This window comes from Mirounga leonina, unplaced genomic scaffold, assembly GCF_011800145.1.
Source record: "Mirounga leonina isolate KUSES-001 unplaced genomic scaffold, KU_Mleo_1.0 Mir_151, whole genome shotgun sequence".
NCBI lineage: Eukaryota > Metazoa > Chordata > Mammalia > Carnivora > Phocidae > Mirounga > Mirounga leonina.
The window spans coordinates 82370192-82396421 of NW_023270377.1; the positions used below are offsets into that span (position 1 = coordinate 82370192).

At 38.1% G+C, this 26230-nt stretch overlaps 1 pseudogene; it reads right to left on the minus strand.

Moving 5' to 3' along the window:
* Positions 1 to 5460: 5460 nt before the first annotated feature.
* LOC118012714 lies at positions 5461 to 5561 on the minus strand (annotated as a pseudogene).
* Positions 5562 to 26230: the final 20669 nt, after the last annotated feature.

Below are 26230 nucleotides of genomic sequence, written 5' to 3' on the forward strand. Positions count from 1 at the left end.
GGAATGTAAATTTTGCAATAAAAAGTAATATAGATAGATACATCTTTAGAACATCAATTTTTACTACTCATTATCAAGATCAGGTTAAGGATAAAAGCATTTGCTCCATCAAATATCTGGAGGGTCAAAAGAATCTAAAATGGAGAAAAATAATATAATACCCCACAAAATTTTTTTAAAGATTTTATTTATTTATTTGACAGAGAGAGACACAGTGAGAGAGGGAACATAAGCAGGGGGCGTGGGGGAGGGAGAAGCAGGCTTCCCGCCGAGCAGGGAGCCTGATGTGGGACTCGATCCCAGGATCCTGGGATCATGACCTGAGCCCAAGGCAGATGCTTAACCACTGAGCCACCCAGGCGCCCAATACCCCATAAAATTTTAACACAGTGTATTAATTTAGCAATACTAAAGAAATATTTATTTATTAATTTAAAATTGTAATCAAGTCTATGATAACACAAGTAAAAATAAAACTCAGAGCCCTCACATTTTGGAGTTGCGATGTTTTGTCTAGGGGCTGCTGCCTTCTCACTCATCATTACCTGTGCCACACAGGATAGTAGGGCAAGATAGAGGGGCTAGCTTCTACTCCTCCTACCCCCATGACCCACAGCACTTGGCTTCAAGATTCTACTTCCTTTCATTTTTGAAGTCTTAAGGTTGATAGTGATAGTAATCTTATTACTGCCATTAGCAGTCAGGATATATTGATCACACTTAACACCAAGAAAAGACCTGGCAAAATAGATTCCTTAAGTAAATGACTCTGAAGATTTTCCTTAAGTAAATGCCAGAGGTTTGATTTTAGTTTATCACCCCCAGCATTGTTAAATAAACAGTATAATATATCTTAACAATCAGTTAGGATTGTATAAATATATGGAGTAAATAATATATAATTATTGAATATTCATGTCTAGAACTATGCTAGAAATCATGAGAGATGCAAAGGACATAAGGCGTTTCCTTGTCTTTGTGGAAAATACAATCATATTGGAAAGATTAGATGGACATGCTTCATTTCAATTAAGGAACTGTGGAATAAATCAAATTATCTAACCCTTAAATTTATAGTAGAATAAACAGGAACAGAAACAACGGTATCAGTAATGACTGCATTTAGGAGGAGGTAGAAATTGAATAATTTGGAATCAAAATTTGGGGTCATAATTTTTCTGCAAATCTTAGTGGTATTATTTTAATAATAGAATTCACCTATTGGGGACTGTAATAAAGAAATACCCCAGGTTTTATAAATTCACTAATGAAAACATGCCACTACAGTTTTATATGTATCTTGTGCTTTGCAACCTCTAACTTTGCCAAGAATAATTACACAAATATTTGATTATAACCTAGGATGGATGTTAATACATACAGACACAGGGGAGGGCAGTTTGCTAATGGAAATGCTGGAGATTAGGTGTTAGAGCTAGTGCCCTTTTCAAAATTAAATGCAGAAGATAAGAGAATTTCTCTAATAAATTGCTGTTTACACAATTATTTTCAGTAAATTAGGGATTTTACTTACATTTCATTTTTAAGGAGAGGAATGAGGTAAAATATATAGCCATTATTCATCTCTATGCTGAAACATAAGTATTTTTACTTACTTACACAGGCACATATATATATGTGTACATATATATATTCCTTATTTATTACATAAGTGTATTGAAATAATTTTATTAAAATACCTAGAGATCACAAGAGGTATTGATGTCCCAAAATACTATAGTGGTTAACTAATATATTATTGTTTATCTATCAAAATACTAGATTTTGAAATATGAACATTTCTTGGCAAAGGGGGTGTTAGAGAATGTGTCATCAAAATGGAATTGTTTCAATACTACAACAGGCAGATGCATATCAAACGTATATAAACATCTGAACACAGATAAGAAAATATTGTCCTTATAACAAATGAAATGGAAACAATTTATTTAAAAAAATTATCAGAAATGAAATGGAAAAAGGTCAGTGCCAGGTATGTAGAACCCCCAGGGCCTGTGATCCAAAGGAAAAGAAAAAAACAATTTAACATTAAAATACTCAATGAAATGACCTCAGCCCTATGGTAGTTCTTAGATATACAAAAATGTTACATTTTTAAATTGTAGAAAAGAATTTTTTCTTCTATGCTATCTGATAATGAGAAGGCATTAAAGCACTTGGGAAGTATTTCCGGTCCTCAAATCCAAGATTAAGTGTGAACTGGTTCACCATCAGGTTGTTCATGTATGAGCTTTTAAAAGGGAGAAATACTTGATTTTCCTAAGGAAGGTTAAACCTGGTATCTGAAAGGGAAAAAAGAACTAGAAAAAAATAAATAAATAGACTTAGCCAAGCCCTAGTAAAGAATCACATTTTATGAACACATTGTGAGTTTCTATTTAACATATAATAAATGAATCAAGTGGGTAAGGATTAATTTTACTAATTATTCTCTTTACAGTCTAGAGCATTAGAAGATTAGTTGTCCAATAACCTTTTTTTTAAATCTAGAATCACCTGGGAAGCTTTTAAAGATTTATTTATTTATTTATTTATTTATTTATTTAATTGAGGGGTGGGGGAGCACAAGCGGGGGAGGGAGTGGAGGGAGAAGGAGAGAGAGAAGCAGACTCCCTGCTGATCAGGCAACCTGATGTGGGGCTTTATCCCAGGACCCAGAGATCATGACCTGAGCCAAAGATAGACACTTTACCAACTAAGCCACCAAGGTGCCCCTTTTGGGCAGCTTTTAAAAATACAAAGCAGTTTTCTAAAATTTATTAATTCATAGAATATTTATTTAGCATTTAGTGTGTTCTAGTCACATTGATAGAGGACTCAAAGATGAAAATAGGTAATGCCTGCCTTCATAGAACTCAGTCTAGTGTGGAAAAAAAAATAAGAAAATTAACCTTTATAATAAAAGTTATACAATTTTAAAACAAGGAGTTTGAGAGTAAAAGATAAATACTGAGAAATATTTTAAGCAGAAAAACTTGATATGGGTTTCAATCCAAGAACAGAATTCTTACTGCTATAAGAGAATTGAGTACAGGTATTTGTGACAGAGAAAGTAGGTAAACCAGTTAGTGGATCATTGAAATAGTTCAGGTAAGAAACGACAAAGGCTAGGAGAAAAATGGTTTGCAGAATACTTTCAGTTTGTTCTGTCCATGCCTTATGACCCCCAAAATACTAATGATTATGCATGACATCAAGGGGTTTCTTTGTCTTTTAAATTCCACTTTGGTTTAGCTAATGGGAAATACCAGCCTGCGACTTGAGGTTGGCAACAGAATGAAGTTTGGTTTTTATTCCCCTGCTTCTTCTGTGCCTTGACCTCTCTTCTTCTATCAGAGGACATGGTTTATCTCAGACATCTCTCACCATGGAGCTAGCCTTTCTAGTTTCCAGTAACTTCCCTTTGTCCTTTCAGCCTACCTTGTCAACAGTTTCCTGTTGCTTGTTCCTAGCTGTGGGATCTTGAAGTCTTTCTGGTTGGTTTCCAGAAAACTTACTTACCCTATCTTTTAAATATGATTTCATTAAACATTTCCTTCATATTACCCACTCTAAGTGGGTTACTCTTTTATGGCAGGACCCTGAATGATACATGTGGCAATTGTGGAGAAGACATGCAAACCTATTTACATACATTTGATGCATACAGAGGATAGGACTTAGTGATGACTTAGAAATGGAGGATGTGGAAAAGGGAGGTATCAAGGATGACTTCCAGGTTTCTGGCTTGACCAGTAGCTGAATGGAAGTATTCTTTGTAAGAGATGAAGATTCTCATCTCTAGTGGAGAATTTAGGTGGGATGGGAGCAGGTCAGGACTTCTGTCTGGACCATATTAAGTGCAACTGTCAAACTCACCATTTCAAATTAGTCAAAAGTCAGAAGAGAAGAGTAGGATATCAGTACACATTTTGTTGAGGTGAGAGCATCGATGTCATTTCAATAGAGAACAGAAGTGAACATACAACAAGGTCCAATTCTTCATGAAATTTATGGTTTACTGGGGAAGAAGTCATGAAAAAAATAATGAACTACAATGTTAAATTAATCCTACACAATAAAAGTACCAGCAGGTATAAGATTATATAATGAGGGGTGCCTGGGTGGCTCAGTCGGTTAAGCATCTGTCTTTGGTTCAGGTCATGATCCCAGGGTCCTGGAATTGAGCCCCATGTTGGGCTCCCTGCTCAGTGGGGAGCCTGCTTCTCCTTCTCCCTCTGCCCCTCTCCCTGCTTGTGCGTGTGCTCTCTCTCTCAAATAAATAAATAAATAAAATCTTTTTAAAAAGATAATATAATGAGATGATGATGTATTTTAGAGGTTGAAAGAAGTGACAGCTAATATTACATCCCAATAGAGACATGCTGAATAGATGAAAAGATGGAGGGAAACTATTCTAGGCGGTTGAAACAGTATTCGTCTTAAATCTCTGTGGAATAAAGGACATTAGTTCACTTGAGAAACTAAAAATTGGCCATTATGGCTGAAGATTAGTGAGCAAAGGAAGAAGTAGCATGAAATTAGGTTGCTGAGGTTGACAGAAAACCAGATTATTAGGTCATGACTGTTAGGTTCTGACTATTAGGATGCTCTTTGCCGCTTAGTCCTAAATCATCTTAACTTTAATGTAAATCTTAAAATGACCACAAGTGTCATTAAAACTCCACTTTTAGATCTTATACCATGCGCATCAGATAAAATTGGGATACTCAATGTTGTTCAAGTTATTTTACAATTGGGCCAATTGACTAATCTATTTTTTAGAAAAACACTACTTGGTAAGGGCATCGATGGAAAAGAGAGAGTATATTTGACAAATCACATGGCAAACAAAACCGTACAGGTCTAATATTTATGTATGTCCTTATACCTTAAATTGAACTTCGCAAATTGGAAATTATTTTTGGTTTTCCCTTCAGGTACCCTTACTCTTTATGACTTATTACATATGAAAAAACAAACCTATCATATAGAAATACTGGGAAATAAAACCCTGAATATTACTTATAGTTTATACTGGACATTTTTGCTAGGACTTTAACACTAAATTTAGTTATCCTAGTCTTTTTGCAAAAGCTAGTGTTTTTACTAGTTTAGTAGAAGATGTTCATATCTAAACCTGAGATTGCTTGGGGTAACTTACTGTGGTACCCATAACAAACACACAATTAACAAATTATAGCTCTATTTAAGGATGATACATTTATTCTTCAAATGAAGAAAAAATAAAAAAGAAATTTTCAAAAAGAGCTAATTCTTATACAGTGCTACTCTATGTTAGGCACTGTTTCAAAATCTTCATATATATTAAATCATTTACTCCTTGTAAAAATCCTATGAGGTAGGAACTCTTACCATCAGCATTTAGAGATGAGGCAACTCAATCACAGGTAGTTACTTAACCTGTCTAAGGATGCCCAGGCAGTACACTGTAGCAGGAAATTCAATGTGACGGTCTTGCTTTAGTGTGTCATCCTTGTGCAGGCACCATGCTAATCTTCTCGGTATCATTTCAATTTTAGTATATGCATTGCCAAAGCGAGTATGACAGTCTTGTTTTAGAATTCTCCATCTCAGCTCTCACCAGTTGGTATTTTTCTTTAATGGAAGAAGATCTATTCAGGGAAAGTAAAGTATCATATTATTGAAAAGGTCTTAGATTAACTTATCAGTGATATTTTCTTGAGCAGCAATGTCAAAGAATTGAAAACTTATGCATGTTATAGAAATGGATAAAACTGGTCAGTAGTTCTTATAACTAGGAATACATCACTGAACAGATAAAGTGGTATTTTTATCACTTTTTCTTTTCAATTTAAACACCTAAAGGACAGAACTTGAATGAATTTGAAGCAGTTGCTAGTTTGACCTAAATATTTGTTAACAAAATCAAATGTAAAACTGACTCTTACTAGAATGGGTTTAACTCTCTTCTAAATGATGGGAAATGTGGCAAAGGAAAATATCTATCATCTATTTGTCTATCTATCTATCATCTATCTATCTATCTATCTATCATCTATCTATCATCTATCTATCTATATCTATCATCTATCTATATCTCTTCCACACATTTCTTAAAATATTGAAGTTAAATAAAGTCTGAGGGTAATGAATATTTGCAGAAACTGTACCTTTTTATTTTTGAAGAATAAAATTTCAATAATTCTCTAGAGTTGTTTCTCAAGTTTAAAATGTCTATAAAGAGCAGAAGGCATATAAACTTCATTTTGTAAGATTTTCTTCCTGTCAAGATGATTTGTTTTGAGAAGCATCTGAGGGTCTATAAGGCCACCCACCATTTTAATAACTCCGATTGTTCTGTGTATCATCAAGTCACTGAGTCCAATCTAGACAGTTTCATTTTACATAACTATAAATTTTACTCTCTAACTGTCATTATTATAAATTGATCTCAATAAGAAAATGTTCATCATTGTTAAGGGATGGGGGGAAAAGGCTCAACACAGCATATATTTCAAGCTTCCAACAATATAATCACACACTTTTAAGTATACAATTCTATGTATGATTCAAAGTATAGAATTTTTAAATACTATTTTGGCCTTTTATATTTCCCATTTTATTTCTTGCTGTCAATATAAGTGTAATATCTACTGAGAAAAGGGTCTCAACTGTTGTTAAGGATTTTTTTGAAGGTTATTGTCATTTGTAATTTCTTTTCTATGAGATTTTTCGGTGTTCAGAATTTAATTCTAGGATGAAGTGTCAAATATGAGGTTGCTGACTATATAAATACTAAACCCCTACCCCCAATTCAATTTCAAAGAGCAATTCAGGTGAGAGTAAATAAATAAATAAAAGGTTTGGTTAATGTTGGACATTTGCTTGGTACCATGTCATTCAAAACTCCTTCCATTTAAAAACAAAATTTGCATTGACATATGAATGATGTATAATGCAGCATAATTACTTACGGGGTCTTTGAAAAGAGAAGCTCCCTTTTTTCCAAGTGATTTAACTTTGAAAAGGAATTACTTCACATGCCCAACAAATAATATTAAAAAGCATTTTATGAGTTTTTTTTTCCCCTGCGTATTTCTACACATGGACAGACTATTGTGTGTTCTAAAACCTGTATTTACATGACACACGTTTATGGTCCAATGGGCAAACACTACTTAGTCCTAAAATAACATCACAGTAATGACTACAGTCAAGACAGCGAGAACACTCCACCATTATTATCCATCTCAGACTGCACCAGATGGGGTGTCTGGGTGGAGGGCTGACAGTGGCGAACACTGAACAACTCTTTCTGGTATTTTTGTGTACTCTTAGGCACAGCAATTTTACATTCAAAATCAGCAGTGCATCAGTTCTTCCATTTCGAAAACATATATTGTATCGTATATTCTTCGTTTGAATCTAGTGGAAAAAGAAATGACGTGGAAAATTGAAGATGACTTACATTAAGTGGGATTTAGCCAAATTTCACTGGGCATAAGGCAAGTTTCCAACCTCAGTAGTATTGATCTTTTTGTGTTGGGTCATGCTTTGTGTGGAGACTGTCCTGTGCCTTGCAGGATGTTTAACAGGATCGTTGACCTCTATTGACTAGAAGCCAGTACCCAAACCCCAGAGAGTTGTGACAACCAACAATGTCTCTTTGCGATGAATGAACTCATGAACATACACATGCTCTTTGAACAGATTAAATTATATGGGTTGGCTTTGTCAATATCAAAGTTTTATCAGTCTCTAGGTATAAGATGTACATTTTTTCTCGAAGTCTACTTTATTTATGTTTATTCATTTGTTTGTTTTACCTTCAGTCATGGCTAGAGTATGTAAGCATTTTGCATCTGCAATATTATTTCACACATTTTATATTGGCAGCAAGAAAATAAAATGGGAAATATCGAGTCAAATAATACAAGGGGACATATTTAAGAGAAAGGCTTCAGTGTTTATTGAGGAGGGGAATTGGCTCCTACAAGTCCCCATTGAGTCCCAGCTCCTGGAGGCTGCAGCTCTAGGCTAGTTCTTGTCCAGTGTTAAGGAAAATATTTAAACTGAGGAATACTTCATGACAAAAGCTGCTTGCTCCGAAAATCAGTGGAATTTTCAGTTACGTTTCTTATTCCCTTATGCTTTTGGAATAAAGACGCTGCTTCCAAGAAATCAGGTAGTTGGAAGGGAGAATGAGACAAGATTATTTACCACATCACTGATTATAAACATGACTTGAATTGTAAAATTAAACAGAAAAGAAGTCAGAATCTTTGTTTCTGCTTCATTTTGAATGTCCACCAGTGGATCTAATTATCATGCAAGAACTGTCAGTTCTGTCATTGCATGTAGTCAGGTATTCATTGTTTTAGTTGATCAAAAATAGTGCTTTGCAGAGAGTAACCATATATACATGAATTAGCAATTTTCAAATTACTAGAATATAACAAAAGTGTACTTATTACTACATTTTTCTCATATTCATTTTGTCTTTGAAAATTTAAAAAGGCTTTCAGGATATTTTGTTTGGTTTAGGGTTATCACTATAAAGCTAAGTTATTATTCTGTAGCTATGAAGAAGTGCCTTCAGATATGGATCTCTGGATGATATAATGCTGGAAAAAATAGCTTTTAACATTCAGTATTGGCATTGAAATATTGGCAAGCACTAAATAAATACAATGGCAAAAATAATAGGTTATATTATACATACATTGTATTATTTTTAATGCACAGTATCTAATGTTATAAATATCCAATAAATGGTGAAAAAGATAAAAGTTTAATTCATAATCATAAGTTTCTAATAAGTGTTCACTATGTATGGGTTTAGTTTGCTCAATATTATATAGCACATAGTATATAAAGAAAATTAATGTGATTATATTTCAGGAAATACATGTTTAACATTATAGTTTTAATATTGCACTGATTTTCATAATATTGCAGTTTTTCCTTAAACAAAATTATTTAATATGCCAAATACTGACCTGTCATTTTATATTTCTCCAGACTTCAGTAATCTGAAATAATTTGACCTATTAATTAGAATTAGCAGGTCTTCTCAGAAACTATAGTGTAAAAAATATAATCCAAAGCCTTGATAGAGTAGGAGAGAGAATAAGATCTGTTTGGATGAACGAACACCTTAATTCCCTAAATAAATATACATTCTATATCAAATAGACTTGGTTAATTTCTATATTTACTTTAATTTTTAATGTCTTTTTCTTTGTAGTTCTCAAAAACATTTCTCTTATGCACATAGAACAAAAGAAGAAATATTCTGTAGTTAATTTTTACAATTTCATCAGCTGGTAGCAGAAGACCAGTTGCTTAGTGGATAAAGTGTTGGCTTTATATTCAAAAGGACAACTTCAAATCCTGTTAAGGTTATATTTTTATTAAAATTTCCATTAATTTTTCCATCAATGTGATTATAGATTAATATTAATTAATTCTAACCATTTTTTGAAGAAATAAATGGAGCCATATCTGATTCAAAGTTAAACAAGACACTATTCAAGCTTTCTTGGTAACCCTTTCCTGGGTTCAGAATTGGTTGGGGAGAAAGGGAATAAGATATCTTTAATGGTATTTTATTGAACTTAGCAATTTAAATGGTCTACCCTGATTTTCAAAGATATCAAATTGTCATACTGATGATGTCTTTCTCATCAAAACTGTCTCTTAATGTTTACCATGAAAATGACAAAGGTAATTTTTAATGGGAGCCTGATGCGGGGCTCTATCCTAGGACCCTGGAAGCATGACCCGAGCCGAAGACAGACGCTTAATGACTGAGCCACCCAGGTGCCCCTCTATGGAGTTTTAATTTATTATTATAGCCAATGGAAAATATATCCTAGGAAGAGTATAATCTTAATGCTCCTAGGGGAAGTCTGGGATATAAAGGTGGGCCACTGGGTATCCTACTTGCATTAAGGCATTCTAAAACTCCTAAGAAATATACAAATGGGGACTTTGATGCTGGTAGTATAGCTCTGGGTCATTGGGAATAATCCCTTCCAGCCCCATGTGTGACAAAAGATAATTTACAAGCTTTGGGGAGAGGATGATATTCAACGCGAAATGCAAACTTACCTTTACAACTCTAAATTTTAGCGACTAATGTGAATGTCTCATTCTCTGAACCACTGCAGGACCTAATAAAGTTCATACTCAACTCATCTTAATCATTTAACAGTGATGGGAAGTTTGCAGTATTCTAGGATTCAGAGAGGAATACAGAGCTAAAGTTTTGGACAACAGCACTGTGATATTAAAATTTAAAGGAGAAGTCTAGGGACCATTATTTCTCTTTATCTTGCTTGTCTGTTTTTTGTTACTTGTAATGTGAAGAAAGGTTTTTAATTTCCTTAGAAAAAAGGATGCAGTAGAAATATATCAAAATGTAATCCTGGACATGAGAGATAAAAACAAAGAAGGCTGAAGCCCCCAAACACCAGAATGCACGTGTTAATATTTTATGTTATATATTGAGATGCTTTTACAATGAGAAAGCTATTAGACTATTATTTTTACCAACAATATTAAGAGCCAATATTTATCAGACATTTTCTTTGTGTCAGGGACTGGCAAGAGCTTTAATCTCATGGAACCCTCCCAGCCACCATATCAGGAAGGTATTATTATTTTTCCCATTATAAAGATAAGTAAACTAAGGTTTAGGGAGATTAATTAGCAAAGACTAAATATTTAGCAAATCATCAGAACCAGGCAGTGACAATCTTAAAATGTCAATGTAGAAATTCTTAAAAGGAAAACTTTGTTGCAAAGAACATGAAAGTAATGTTCTCAGAGTGGAACAAAAAATTGAGAATATATTAATTGTCCCTGTCATGAGTTGGGAGAGGAAGTACAGAGTTGTCTCTTAAGGTTGTCTGCAGAGAGAACTATTACATTAAGAATAAAATGTTTTAGCAACCCATAGATTGACATCACCATGCAAAAGAGTGGAAAAAAAAGATCTTCGTGCCTAAATCTCCTCAAAAAACACGTGCATTCCATATGGGGCTGGGTGATCCAGAGCAGGGGTTCAGCACTTTTTCTTAAGATTGGGTTTCATTCTGCTAACAGCATGCTGGCTGAGTGCCCACTAGCAAGCAATTAAGACTTTGTGCTTGCCTGCATTTTAGTAGCTCTCCTCATGAAACATGCAGCCACATGGGAGAAGAAGCTTTGCCAGCATGGGTCATGGTCTGGGAGCAGCATCGGGAGAGCTTCTACACTCTAAGGACTCATAGTCTTCTGGGAAGTTGAGGAGAGGATGAGGGATTGATTGGCTGTGCCTGTGAGAGAAGATCAAGAAGGGAATCGTTAAGAAACGGGAACTATGGAGAGATACCAAAAGTGGAGTTAGGAGAAGGAAGCAAAATGCTACCAAGGAACCTAAGGGAGAATGAAATAAATCAATGTCTAAAAATTGAGAAGCAACTGGGTTAAATAAAAAGAAGACAAAAACTTGATGGCTGATGAGAGTTTTTTACCATTGAACTTGGATCATGTATGTCCCTCTTAGTTTTTGAAAGCAACACAAATGCTGATCATCTAGGATGTGCCAGGTAGAGGGCTGGGTATGTGAAGGCGAGTGAGACATCTTCATGCAGAGATGAGTAAGGGAAGACTCCATGCCTCACGTGACACTCACATAGACTGTTATGGAAAAGGCAACAGTTTGACCATACTGATCTCTCCCCAGCCTAACTCTTTTTGTGCCTGCAAAAAAGCATTTGACTCAGGTTGGCATAAGGTGTGCCTGAAAGAATTAGAAAGCTTTTGCAAAGATGAAATAGACTCCTTGGGAGGGGGCCAGCTTTTCACGTTTGAAAATGTAATAGGCCAAATCAGTGATTTCAAATCTGATTGATTACTCAAGACCTCCTGAGCATGATTTTAGAGTACAGATGTCTGCTCCCCGCTCCTGGAAGTTCTGGTTCAACAGGTCTAACCAGATATATCCTCATGATGTAAACATTGCCCTGAACAATTTTGAAAAGGGAAACAGTATTTCCCTCTTCGCAATAGACTTTGTTAGGTTACAATTAAAGGAAGAACTACTGTCTTGCTGGCTATACCTGCATATAATCTGGAAAAAATCCAAATGTATGGAAAACTTTCCCTCAAATTATTAATGTGGCCCCTTAAACAGATAATCTCACTGGTGTACAGGAAAACAAATTTATACACATTATTTGCAGGATACATGTATTGTGTTAACTGAAGCATACATATATATATAATTAGTAATTTATATTTTCTTACTATTTGGAAAGTTGAACATAAACCAGGTTTATATGCAGCCCTAGTTTTACCACTAACTAGACTCTATGAGCCTCTAGATGACATTCAGAAATTACAATTTTTTGAAAGTCATGGTCTAGATCAAAAAGAATTACATGCTCAAAGATCTGATTCATAAGAATCCTCAGGTTTAAAATATCAATTTTTAGTAAAATAAACCTTTGCTTACACAAAATCTTATGCAAATGCTTAATATATCAAAAAATATTGGAAGGTTTTAGGGAAGGGCAGATGTAGGTGTCCAGAGTCACCTTCTCGTCAATCACATTATATACACTAGGAGCTCCTAATAGCCTGCTCAGAAACCTGGTGTTCCACAGAGCACAGTTGGAAAGAAAAAGGGACCCCATTTTAAAATTTATTTCCAAGGGAATCCCCACACACTGAACATCATAATGGATTCCGATAGATATGCGAGGTTTATCCCTAACTGGTTATCTAAGTTAAACCCCCCGGGTGGCTTAGACCAGTTACAGAGCTGTGCACAGGTGGCTGAATCTGTGGGCACTGAGGTGGGGCACACAAACTGAGGTAAACCTCTTTGTCGAACCCAACTAGGTCTGAATCTCTAATCTCCATTTGCTAGGTTTGAATCTAATCTCCATTTGCTAAATTACCTTGAGCAAGTTAGTAGAACTTCCTGCATCTTCTGACCTTTGCCTGTAAAGTGGGGATAATTTCTGCCTCTCACTCTGATAGAGATTATTCTTTAACAATGGGGCTAACACATGCTGTTCTTTTTCCTGCATTTTTGTGAACAGGTCAGGTTAGGAATTTGGGAAATTGCTCTAACTCCTTCAGGCCTGTATGGAGCTTATACTTTTCATTTCTCTACACAGAATGGATTCCTTTTGGTACAAAAGAATTAACAATGAGCTTCCATGAACAAGAAATTGCTACTACTTTTACCGTAGAACTGAGGAGAATATCTTCTTAAATTCCAAGTTCTCAAATATGTTGGTCACACCTTAGTGTATAAAAATTATTTACCGTGGTCTTGAACTATGTTTATGTACTAATGATCACAGTAGGTAGATTTTGTTACAAATCACTGCATTTTCAATATATTCAAGCAAACACACACCTCCAGCTAGGCAGGTGAGTCTGAAGGCTGGCAAAGGGCAAGGGTAAAACTCTCTAGGTAAAGTATAGATTATTGCGTGTGTAAGTGAATGTTTGTGTGTGTGTTTATGTGCGTGCATGCATATCCTCTGAGGTGTACAGGAAAAGCAACAGTAACGGAAATAATGACTGTGAATGCCCCAGAGGTGGGAATTCCATCTCATTTTTGAGATTTTTTTTTAACTGGTCCAGGCAAAAGAAAGGAGTGTTTAGCTTGCACAGCTTACTTTGTGTTATTTCCAAAGGAGGTAGTGTGGTGACACATGGTATATATAAAGCTTTTGTATAATGACCAGATTTTTCTGAAACCTATATGCAATGTGAGTATAAACTGATGCAATTGAAATAATTATTTATGTTTCTTTCAGGTAACGGCATCACCTGTTTTGAGAAAAAACTCCCCTGAATTCTGCCCTGTTAATGCACTTTACAAGGATTTTGCAAGCATTCAGTGCAGAGAACCCAAACATTTTATTTTGGCAAGGGACGCTTTACAGAAATATTTGCAATATTTTGTGTTAATCCCTCCACGAGTCACTTTGGTGTGGCAAATATTTGTTCAAGCAGACTTTACTACAGTTACAGAGTACATCAATCTGTTGTTTTAACCTTTAGAAAATAACCCTGTATCTTCTTGAAGGAAATAAAGAGTCATTGATGAAACCTTTTAAGTTTTCAACTTCTTTGCAATAAGGTGCCTGGAAGAGACATCAGCGCGTTATCTCCAGGGAATGGATTAAAGGAAATGAAGTGCATCTCTGCTTACTTTCTTGGCTCATCTCTTCATGGGTATGAGGGACCTAAAAAGTAAATGGTGGTCAAAAAGAACAAACACATTTATTAGAGCAGTTAGAAAAGACTGTTTTGATATTTGCCAAGTTCCTTCTCAATAACATGTTTGGCAGCTACCAAATGACATGGCCTGCCCAGAGTTGATTTTGATGAAGCCTCTGGGATGTGTTAAAAAGTAAACCAGAGCAAATCACGTATTGGAAAGCATAACTCAATCAAGGAAAAATGTATGATTAAGGGTGACATGGGCAAGGAAAGCTTTGCCAGAGCTCAGGGTAAATATTTGTATCAGTGTGAAGAGAAAGCTTTGTGACGCTGATGTCAACCAGCTGGAATTTTCATTGTTTATAAACTTTTGTTGTTAGAGTTGAATTCTGGCAGAAAAGGTACCAAAGAAAGAGCAGTTTCCCAGCATGAAAGTTTGAATTGTGATAAGGCAGCTTGACCAGATATGAATACAACGATGCAAAGTTTCAGCTTCTTTTTCCTTCCAGAATTCTCTTGCCAAGAAACAACCTTTTTGCCTTAATCCCACTTTGACAAAATTCATCAAGATTACCAAAAAGACAAGATATTGTTTTGTTTTGTTTTGTTTCTGTGTTATAAGGATTTATGGCTTCTTCTTCCTTAGTGGGATGATCAGAAAATGGGTAAGAATCTAAATGTCCCCCCCCCTATTTTTAACAGAAGGATATTGCCACATGAGTTAGATATTTTGATTGGAAATAAATGGCTTGGGATTGAAACCAATTTTGTGAATAGTGTTCATCAACTTTGTGATGCTAAGTTGTTTATTTTCACCTCGTTGTAGGTCATTTCAATACTTTTAAACTGAATAATTTAATAAGTTAAAGGACTTGGGCACTTTTTTTTTTAACTCACCAACTATTTCTATTAAAAGGAAATCAGTATTTTTTCACTAAATCATGTTTTGTTGTACTTTTTAGAACATTGGAGGTAGCCAAAGGTTGTAAATCAAACAATATCACAAGGACATGGGCTCATGTAAGAATTTACAGTAGTTCAAAACAAATAACTCAACTTTTAGGCAGAGAAACAGAGATTGGTGGAACCTGCCTCTTGCCACTTAGCCCTTCCTTTCTGAAAAATAATCACAGAGTTGGCGCTCATGTTGAGATTTCCCATTTTCCGAGGTGGACTTCTGCCAGAAACCTTCTCTGCACTCTGGATAGTCTGACAAGTGACTCTTGCTTCACCCCCAGAAGAGTCTGAATGCTCCAACCTGAACTACTTTCAACAAGGGATGTGTAGTAAGATTCAATGAATAGGCAATAAAGAGAATTTCAAATTCTTATCAAGTTATTCTTTCTTTTAATAATTGCATGTTTTAAATATACTTCAATCTGATTGGCCTACAACATAGCACAGTTAAGACTTACGTAGGTATGTTGTTTATGAAAAGGTTGCCTTAATTCATTTAGGAAGACCGAATTTGAGAGACCCTTCACATGCCCCCTCTATCTCACAGTAAACTGAAACCTGGCCCTGCTGATGAAGAAACAGACACATCTCAAACATAACCACATTACCCAGCTGCACTAAGAATAGAAATCAAGCCCCTGCTGGTGTAATTAGGAAATCTTCTCTTGCGGTCCTTGGGCTTTAGAGACCTGGATCACTCACTAATTCCAATTTAAAATGCTTTTTTGATAAGCGTCTTTGTAAGGTAAGAAGGGAGCTGAACATGAAAACTTTTCATTTTAACTTTCTGAGCGAGCATGTCCCTCTTGTGAAGTAGAAGCTCTGGGTTTCACTGGCCTAGAAATCAGCCTTCAGAATGCGGGTCTGTCCGGGATGATGGTGTGTTTTCAGGAGGTGAAGAAGTGTCAATTACTTCCACCTGAAGTCTGCACATTTCCATACCATGGCAGTGCACTCACAGCCCATGGAATTCAAAGGAACACATAAAAAATAAACACCATATGCAAAGCTAGAAAATCCTACCAGGTTGGAGCCCTGGGTTTGGATACATTTTGATTTTAGTTATATTAAGGCACACACAGATATAAAAGTAACCGATCTGTCCCTGAGCTATTTCTTCCTTATTTCCTCCCCACCTCTCAATGACAGGACATCCTCTAGGTCATTCTGCGTTGTGGTTTGGGACCCTCTGGCATTATATTTTAATTAAGTGGTCAGATTATTAATGCGTGAAAATCAGACACAGCAAATGTTGAGCTAACCATTTTTCATACATAATGTGTCCATATCAACATTATAACAGCCATATACTAAAGATTGACATGGTCACTTTTTAAAGAAGGAGACTTGATAAATATTTGAGTTAAAGATTCTTGGGATCATGTTAAGGGACTAAGAGGTCAGGTCTTATTGTTGATTTTTTTCCTCTGCTGTGTAATAATAGGGAACCACCCAACCCCTCTGTTTGTAGTTCCACTCCAGAGGTCAGCAGAGGAAATAATTGGTCATACCTTTATAGTAGGTATGCTAACACGCATTCAATATTTTGTTCAAAGGGAGAGAATTCAGAATAACTTTTTAAAAACTACCCTTGTAGCAGGGCGCCTGGGTGGTATAGTCAGTTAAGCATCTGACTCTTGGTTTTGGCTCTGGTCATGATCTTGGGGTCTTTAGATGGAGCACGATGTCAGGCTCCATGCTCAGCACAGAGTCTGTTTGAGATTCTTTCTCCCTCTCCCTTCTACCCCTCCCGCTCATGCTCTCTCTCTCTCAAATAAATAAATAAATAAATCTTTAAAAACAAAACAATCATCCCTGTAGCCTAATGTCTCTTGCTTTACTATCTCTTCATCAATGGCATCCTGCCCCCTTATCTTTTGAGAATTCTCCTTCCCCTCGTTTCAACCTTATGTTACTGTGCAAGGTACCAAGTTAATATAATTTTTTACCTTTTGCCTAGCCACATTTGATTGGTGCAACTTAAGGAAATCAGAATCTTTCCTAGGAGTCTGTGGTAATAGTAAGAAATCCCAGCTCAGTTAGGGATGCTCTCTTGAACAGAGGAAATGCAAATGTTGGGCCTGTGGATGGCCTTGTACCTCACTGTAGACTTGAGGATGAGAAAAAGCCTCAGGCACCTGGCTGGCTCAGTCAGAACAACATGCAACTCTTGATCTTGGGGTCGTGTGGTTGAGCCCCACGTTGGGCATAGCGATTACTAAAATAAATAAATAAACAAACAAACAAACTTAAAAAAAAAAAAAGGCCAGGCTGCAGCAAGAAGAGAGTGGCATAAGGAGTGGAGATCAGCAAAGTGTAGAGGTAGTTTGTAAGTCCCTGCAACCAGCTTACCCTGGTCCCGTTATATCCCTCTCTATGAGAGACTCCAATGCTACTAAAACTATAAAGAAACTGTACTGTTTATAAGTTAGTTAAGTTGGGTTTCTGTCAGTTTGTAACAGTAGTTAGGTTTTAACTCCAACGTCCAGCAGCCTCAAACAAATGATAAAGGAATTTATTGATCGCCTAGTGTGCATTAGGCTGTTTATATTCATTATCTCAGGTAATCCCTTTAGCAATCCTAACACTTTAAATAGTCTTATTTCTATTTCACAGCTGAAGAAACAAATCAGAGAGGTTAACTGCCTTATCCGTGGTCACACAGTCGGTTACATCAAAGTGAATCTGAAGTCCATCCTTTTTCATAGCTTGCAAATGTCCTTAGAAATTTAGTTGAGGAAGACAAACTCCCCTACATTCAATAATAGAGAATATAATAAATTTCTGAATATCATAAGTGATATATGATTGCAGATAAAGGAACGTCAATGCAGGATGGATACAACTGGATCTAGGACCCAAAGGAGCTCATCAGAACTCTTTGTTCCTTGACTCAGGTTTTCTTTATTGGTTTTATTGTCAAGAACACGTTCATCAGGTAGTGTCCCTAAGCATGTCCAACACTTGCAGGGCCTGCATATACACTGCCAGCTAATGTAAAATGGGGGCCTCTATACCAAAGTCCTCTTCCCTTTCCCTAAAGATTGACCTAGGGAAGAGGTTATCATAGGCCCTGGAAGTTGACAGAATGCTACTTGACAGAAAATTCCAGGGTTTTGGTACCAAAAGCATGGTATAGAAGGCAAGAAGTGGGCTTCAGGAGGCACACCTCCTTGGCTTTTCTAGGAAGGACACAACAGGAGAGCAGTGGGAGCCCCAGTTACCCACTTTTATGAATAAGATCTAGTGGCACCCACCAACCTCAGACATACAACTACTTAATATAAAGTCCAGGGAAAAGATAATGAAAACAAGCAAAAGTTTTAAAGCCCCCCAGAATTGAATCCTATTGATGAGACTTGGGTCTCATGCTCATACTTGATTTAATAATTGTTGCCAAAGACTAGACTATGCAGATTATCCAGCGCTGATTCTGAGTGCATATCTGGAGTTGGGTGTTGGGGTCAGCACCATAGAAACATACAGATGGAGAATGGTTGAGTGGTCATGCTACTATCTAAAGCCAGAGGATAGATGTGGGGGAGGCAATAGAACACAGCCTAACTATACAAGGCTTCACAGGAGAATTATAACTTCAGATGGTAAAAACTATTATAATAACATATGATCATATGATAATAATTATGATAATTATTATAATTCTGAGCAGTAACATAAAACTAATAGCTACCATTTATTGAGCAATTAGTATGTGGCAACTATTTTGTCAAGAGCCTAGAATGTATCATTTCATTTACTTAACAACCCTGATGTATGGGTACTATCATCAACTTCATTTTATAAATGAAGAGAGTAAGGCTTAAGGAATTTAAGCAACTTGCTTTGTAAGTGACGAAGTAGGAGTAGAACTAGGATGGTGTGACAACAGTGTCATGTTATTAGCCACTACAAAATACGTGGAAAATTTTATTTCTCACACACTGAGTCCTAAACATTTGACAATATGAATAAAACATCTCATGAAAGCTTTGCAGAATTACAATTCTACATCTTCAATCCCATAACAAGTCAAGAGAGAACATGGGTGGGAAGATTGCCATAAGGACCTTTTTCTCCTTGAACTTGTTCTTCCCTCAGGACTACATTCTAAGTCCAAGAAAGTTGGTCTGAGTATGCAGGAGCTTGGAATCCCACCTTGCAGATCAGAAGTTCTTTTTTTGTTTGTTCATTATTATTTCTTTTCTTCATGATTTTGACTTAAAACTGTATAATTGCATAATTCATTTTATTTGCCCAGGGAGCAGTTTGGGTTGAATACAATAAGCAAGGTTTAAAAGTTTGGCTAAAACCCTTTGGAGGAAGGCTCTTTTGAAATTCAAGACTGAGGGAAAAACATATTTTTACTTTGTTATTTCTTCTAAGTTTTTATCATTAATAAAATAGTGGTAATGTCTTAAAACCATTTTAAGGGTTATGTCATTTCTGAATAGTTAATACATTCAATGGTTCAGATCAAATGAGTATAAAATGTGCACAGTGAGAAGTCCTTTTTTCCACTCATGGTCTCTCTGTCCCCTATAGATCGTCACTTAATCACTTTTATGAGGTTATTATACCTTTCCAGTATTACCAAAATTATTATGTAAAACTATTCCACCATAGCCATTACAACTTTTAAATTCCCAAGTTTCTTACCAATTTTTTTCCATAAGGAAAATCAGGGATTTCACACCACTTTAGACATACAGAGGAAAAACAACCATGGGTGGAGGAAATCTGAGCCATAGCTGCTGGTATCCCATAGCATTTTTTCTTCATTGAAATCTTGCAAAGTTGAACTCATTTACTCTTCAAAATATAGGAGTGATAGTTTGGGTGCCAACACTCACTGCAACTTCAGGTACACAATGTTTTCTTCTAGGTCCAATGTCCTGCCACCGTGAATAAAACTGGCATTCCTTTTTTTCCCCAAAGATTTTATTTATTTATTTGGCAGAGAGAGACACAGTGAGAGGGGCAACACGCAGGGGGAGTGGGAGAGGGAGAAGCAGGCTTCCTGCTGAGCAGGAAGCCAAATGTGGGGCTCGATCCTAGGACCCTGCAATCATGACCTGAGCCAAAGGCAGACGCTCAATGACTGAGCCACCCAGGAACCCCAAAACTGGCATTCTTGATGAATCCATGCATTTGTGGAGCAGCCAACTCCTGTCAAGTTCTCAGGACTGTAAAAGTCAAAGAAATAGAATCCCCGGAGTGTGCAGTAAATCACTTAGTGTCTCCAAGAGCCATCATGTAAACAAAGAATAGTAGGTGAACTTTCAGCAGTCAGATGAGGAAATGAGCAGGTGTTAACGACATGTAGACTTTGGTTCAATCTAGGAAAGATGGTAGTGGTCAAAGCTGATCAACATTTGGCTCCTTTGCAATTATTCATTGATTCTTCTTCCATCATTGTGTTGGGGAAGAAAGAGAACTTTCCCTCTACCCTTTCCCTCTACAGTTCTTGGCTCAGACCCCTTTAATAAAAGAGAGATCAACAAGAGAAAAACACACAAGTTTATAAACATGTATACCTCATGTAGACATGGGAGACACTAGGGGAAAGTAGTTTAAAACTCAGGCTTAAATCCCACCTTATAGGGAAAAGGAAGGGAGGGGTAGAGGATTCTTTGGGGAGAACAAATGATTTTTAGGAAAAATGAATGGACCCAGGGGAACAGATGAAAGATATGATAGCTTGTGACGAAGCTCATTAGAGTGTAGTGCTGACTTCTCGTCTCCTCTCCTGTGACAAATGTCAGTCTTCCCTGGTGGAGGAAATTCCTGGGGAGGAATGTAGGACAATTGAGTTCCTTCCAGCAGAGCTATCTTGCAGATTGGGAAGTTCAGAGACAGCTTCTCCCTGGATTTGCTTTTCTAGTAGTGCCTGTGGCTCAAAATCATCAACGTGTCAGAGTTGGGGTTGCATCTTCTGCCACCCTTCACTTGATTCCAACCTCCATAAGGGTAATATTGTTCACTGCTGTCACCCCATTTCCTGACTTCCATGTGATGTTCAATAAATAAGGAAGTGGCTCCCTGGAAGAGGAGGAGCTCCACTTCAAGGGGTGTTCAAGCAGAACTCAGACCTCCATCTTTTTATTTTATTTTATTTTATTTTATTTTATTTTATTTTATTTTATTTTATTATTTATTTATCTGACAGAAAGAGACACAGCGAGAAAGGGAACACAAGCAGGGGGAGTGGGAGACGGAGAAGCAGGGTCCCTGCTGAGCAGGGATCCCGGTGCGGGGCCTGATCCCAGGACCCTGGGATCATGACCTGAGCCGAAGGCAGACTCTTAACCGACTGAGCCACCCAGGAGTCCCTCAGACCTCCATCTTGAGAGAAATTGGTGAAGCAGTTGACCTTTATGGTTTCCATCCAACTCTATGATGCTAGGATTCTCAGAATAACAGAATCAGTTACCATTTGGATTCCTCAAAGAAAAGGCAGAAAATGGATGACACACAATGAACCACTGGCTCATGTTCTGCAGGTGGTGTGGGAGGTGGGGACTGTGCAAGGATTGGGACCCTGTGGGAAATCACTGTTACTGTTAGACTCCCCCCCACCCCTACCACCGGCCAAAGTTGGGAGTGGAGCTTGGTGGCCTGAAGGCTCACAGTGGAGAAATACATAAATGAAATAAAACTCCTTATGTCGGCCACCGTGCTCTTCGGTCTTCCCAGCAAAAATGTAGAAGACAGTATTTCCTAAAGAAAACAAAAATGAAAGAGTAAAAGCAGGCAAACAGTCTTGGAAGCAAAATGAAAAACAAACACATAAAAAATGAAAAGCAAGCAAAAAAAAAAACAAAAAACAAACAAACAAACAAAAAAAACACCTATGCTATCCAGGAGAAATAAACGTAGAGAGGGCAGTAATAAATCAGAAACAAATGGGAACAGCATACTGTGTTTTCTGAACTCTTGAGGAAGAACTTCTCATCCAGTATCTTTGCAACGTGGTAAGCACCTGTAATTGGTTTATCACTAAAAATCAGTGCTATTAAAACCCACTTGTCTGAAAAGGAAACCTGAATAAAAGCCTTTTATAAATGGGTCGTTATTCGAAGGGAGTTTCTTCATCGGATATAGTACGTGATTCGTTCCTGGGGATGGGCCTCCCCTCCACCTAAGGCAGGGAGGCCCGAGCCCCGGAGACAGGGAAAGCCAGGTCCCTGTGGGCTACGCCCCTGGCCTGGGGAGGGCACAGGCTGGGAGAGGCAACTCTCTGCACAGCAGCCTCGTCCCCACAGGGAGTCCGGCTCCTCCCCTCTCTTTAACCACAATGAGCTGCTCTGGCCACTCTGAACATGGAGATGGGCTCTGCTAAACCGGCCCTGACTGCAAACTAGCATACTGTCCTTGAATTTCTAGTCTCCACTCCTCTCTTGATTCTCTTGCAGCAAGCATTTCTCCTCTTATAAAACAGAAAAGAAATAAAGCTGTAATTACTTTTTCACACCCTCTACTAATATAAGCCCAGCAAATACTCCCCTTTCCCCTAGACTTCATTAAGCACAGATTTGGGATCGGCGAGCTTTATTTTAAAAGAGCCATGATTATGTGGCACTAGAAATTGAAGAAAGAAGAAAAAAAAAAAGTAACTCCCAGTTCAGATCTTTTAAATCAGTCTTCTCAGAACACACACATTTGGAGTATTTAACAACTTGGCCCTCTGTGGCCTGTTAGTCCTTCTCTGTGGACTTGACCTTTGAGTGGTTGAGGACACAACACCTAGGAGATTTAGGGTATGGGGGGAGGGGGGAGGGAGGAACCAGGTCCTAGAATCACAGAAAGGCAAGACAGCTTTCTAACTCTCTCTCTCTCTCTGCATTATCCCCTGAAGAGGCAGCCCAGACAGAGCGTGGATGCTGTTTCTGCACACGGCAGAGGTGGTCTGCCTCGCATTTAGGCCTAAGTTCCAACAGCCAACTTGTCAATGAATGCCATTAGCACGGACGAGCCACGGGCACTCAGGGACGGAGCGGCGGGCAACCTCAGATCAGTGCGGGAAGAGCAGGCATCGGGTGGTAACAACTTTCAGTCATTACTGACCTGGGCTCTATTCAAACCAGTGACCTAGAAATGCAGGCTCCCAATCCCATTACTAATTCCCCGAGCCATCAAGTCTCCCCTATGGCCTGGATCTTGTCCTGAAACCCAGGTCTCCCGTTGAAACAACATTAGACATCAGCCCCCGCGTTGGCAGGCAAGGTTTTGAAATAAAGCGGGCACCAAAAGAGGGAAATGTGCACATACCGAGTTGGCTTTAATTATTACTTTAAAGTTGTTCAGCTCCTTTAAACCTAAAAACCTGAACCTTCTTTAAAGGGAAAAGCTTGCCAGGAAGCCCAAGAATGGTGTTCAAACAAACACGGCCTTCTATTTTGTCTGAATGGAGAAAATACACATGCCCCCTCCCAAACCGAGGAATAATGAGAGGAAACCAAATGAGAGGAAGTTGTTGAAAAGGAAAGAAAGAGATTAAATGAGTATTGCAAGGATGAGAAGAATATTTACTGCCAAAGCAAGAGAAAGGAGCTCAATGAAAGCACCCTTGAACAGCTTTCCCCTCTTACTTATTATCTCTGTGTCGCTCTCTCGATCCCTCTCATCAAAGAGGGACAATTATTTTTCAATAACAAGTAGGATTTGTGTGAGTTAGGTGAAGCCCGTGCAAAGCGAGCTGTATAAAAATGGCATGTGAGGTTCTGTCTCTCGCCCTGAAGCCCAGAGCACCAGCTCTGCGAGTAGTCCTGTAGGTGGAGCTGCACTCTGCAATTCTAAGGCCGTGGGCTCAACAATGAAGCGATTGTTTCCTGTCTCCGCTTGGCAATTCCTCCCTCTCTTTCGGTTCTTTCGGGTTGCATGTTCTATTTATTTTAACGTATACCTTTGTGTAAAGCCTGTCTCGGAGTGGTTAGATACCCTGTTGATATGTGGCCTTCGAGGGGGAAGAGGGAGTGCAGCCTATTCCCATGACATCCTAGGGCTTTGCAGAGCCAAAAAAACCCTTCTCAGGAACACCTAATCCTTGGGTTCTGGCCAAGTACCACAATCCTTCTGTACATGACATGGGCCACTTGGGACACTTGAGAGCTTTAGGTGTGTCTCTCTGAAGTCAGCCCCGGCCAAGCATGAGGCAAATGTGCCCGACCAAAGAAAATAAATTATGTGAACTCCAATTTTCAGCAGTTATGAAGTATTAAATTACACATGCGAAGAATTCACTTTGGGATTAACCCTTTGGAACCGAAACACAATCTTGTCACGGTGCTTGTAAAGGGAGCATGCTCCGTGGAAGGCCTGCCTGTCCAAAGACACAGGGGTGGCGGCCCCCCCGGGGGGGGGGGGGGGTGGAGCAGAGATGCCAAAAGAGAAAGATTGTAATTAAATCCAAATATGCTCCGCTGCTACCTGGGCAGGGAGAGGGTGTGTGTTTCGGGGGGTTCTGGCCTGTCTCTCAGGATATGCGGCTCCCGGTAGACGGTTAAGTTTCAGCGACACTCTAAGATTTTTTGAACGCACTGCGAATGCCACTTTTCAGCACTTAATCAGAATGCGTTTTACCATAACTCACACAGCCCTCGTAGCTGCTTCTTCATTCGGATTTGCAGAAGTGGTGGAGAGCCGCGGGAACTTGACTGAAATCACAACTACTGAACTCCTGAAAAGGCATTCGTCTTCTGTGACTCAGTGAGCAATAGAAAAGGACATCCTGCCCTGCCCCTTTCAAGAATTCTGGGTTCCCCATCCCTATCTGAAGCACTAAGCTGTTAGTACATGATGTGGCTGAACTTGAACATCTAAACTCTGCGGTAGAAAAACAAAACGCTGCTGTTGATTTCCCTTTGAAAGCTATTTATTTACCAAATGACCACAGAAAGCAGATCTTCAACAATAACAGGAAGAAATCAATCTTAAAGAACTTAAAGGAAATGTTTTTAACCAAGTTAACTTTTCAGTAAAGTATGCGTCTTAAGTAGGCAAAGCAGGTTTTGGGGAAACATCCAAACTTGTCCCTCTGCCCCTCTTCCTCTTCATTAACCGAGAGCCTGTGATCTACAGGAAGAACGCTATGTCTGGGGGCTGGCGAGTTGAGTCTCCAAACAAATCCCTCACTTACTTCACACGCGTCTCTAGAAAAACATAACTATACAACCATATGCGTGGGAAACCCCGTGGAACTCATCCACTTGCCTCATTTTAACCAAGAGTGAACCGAGGCTGGCAGAGAAGCCACGAACGAGTTCCTCACAGCCACACAACTAGGACTGGAAGCATCCTGACTTTCGATGGAACTTGTTTGCTTAAGCAACAAATCTCTAATTGGGGAAATAGGTTTCTTTCTCTGTGCCTCAGCTGCTCCCATTGGCACAGAGAATAACTATCTTTTCAAATACTTGCTATTTTGAGTTATATGGAATATTTTGGGACACATGTAGAGACTCGCTAAATTAATCTGCGTGGTAATGAATGGGTGCATGTGTGTTTGTATGGGTTAAAACCAGAGAGCGAGAGAAAGAAAAAAGAACGAGAGGGACAGATCGGGACACAGGAAGAGATGAAGTTCCCGACAGCGCAGGGCTGCTGGGTGGAGTAAGGAATAAAAGTAATTGCTAAGCACCGTGAAATTAGACTGCTGTGTAAGGCTAAACCAGGGTGAACCAATATTTGCAAAAGTCATGAGACTTTTATTTTCAACAGGTGGCATTTAAGAATGCAAACTATCGGCACCCAAATGAAAGCTCAGTGTAAAGGGGAAGAGATGCGGGGATTTTCACATTTGTGAAATCAGGGTTGAAAAACATTGCTTCGTGTTTCTGATCTTCTACAGTATCCAGAGGAATGGCTGATTGGAGATATGCTTAGAAAATCCCTTATTTTTATTGGTCATGGGTTAGCATAAAAGAAGAAAAGAAAAGTAAGAGAAGCTGCTACAAAAGGAAAAAGCCAACCGACACTGTTTGTGAACAGATGACCGAGAGCCAAACTCCCAAAATGAGGAAGGCAATAAAGCAATACAAAAGCCCGCCCATTGCACCCA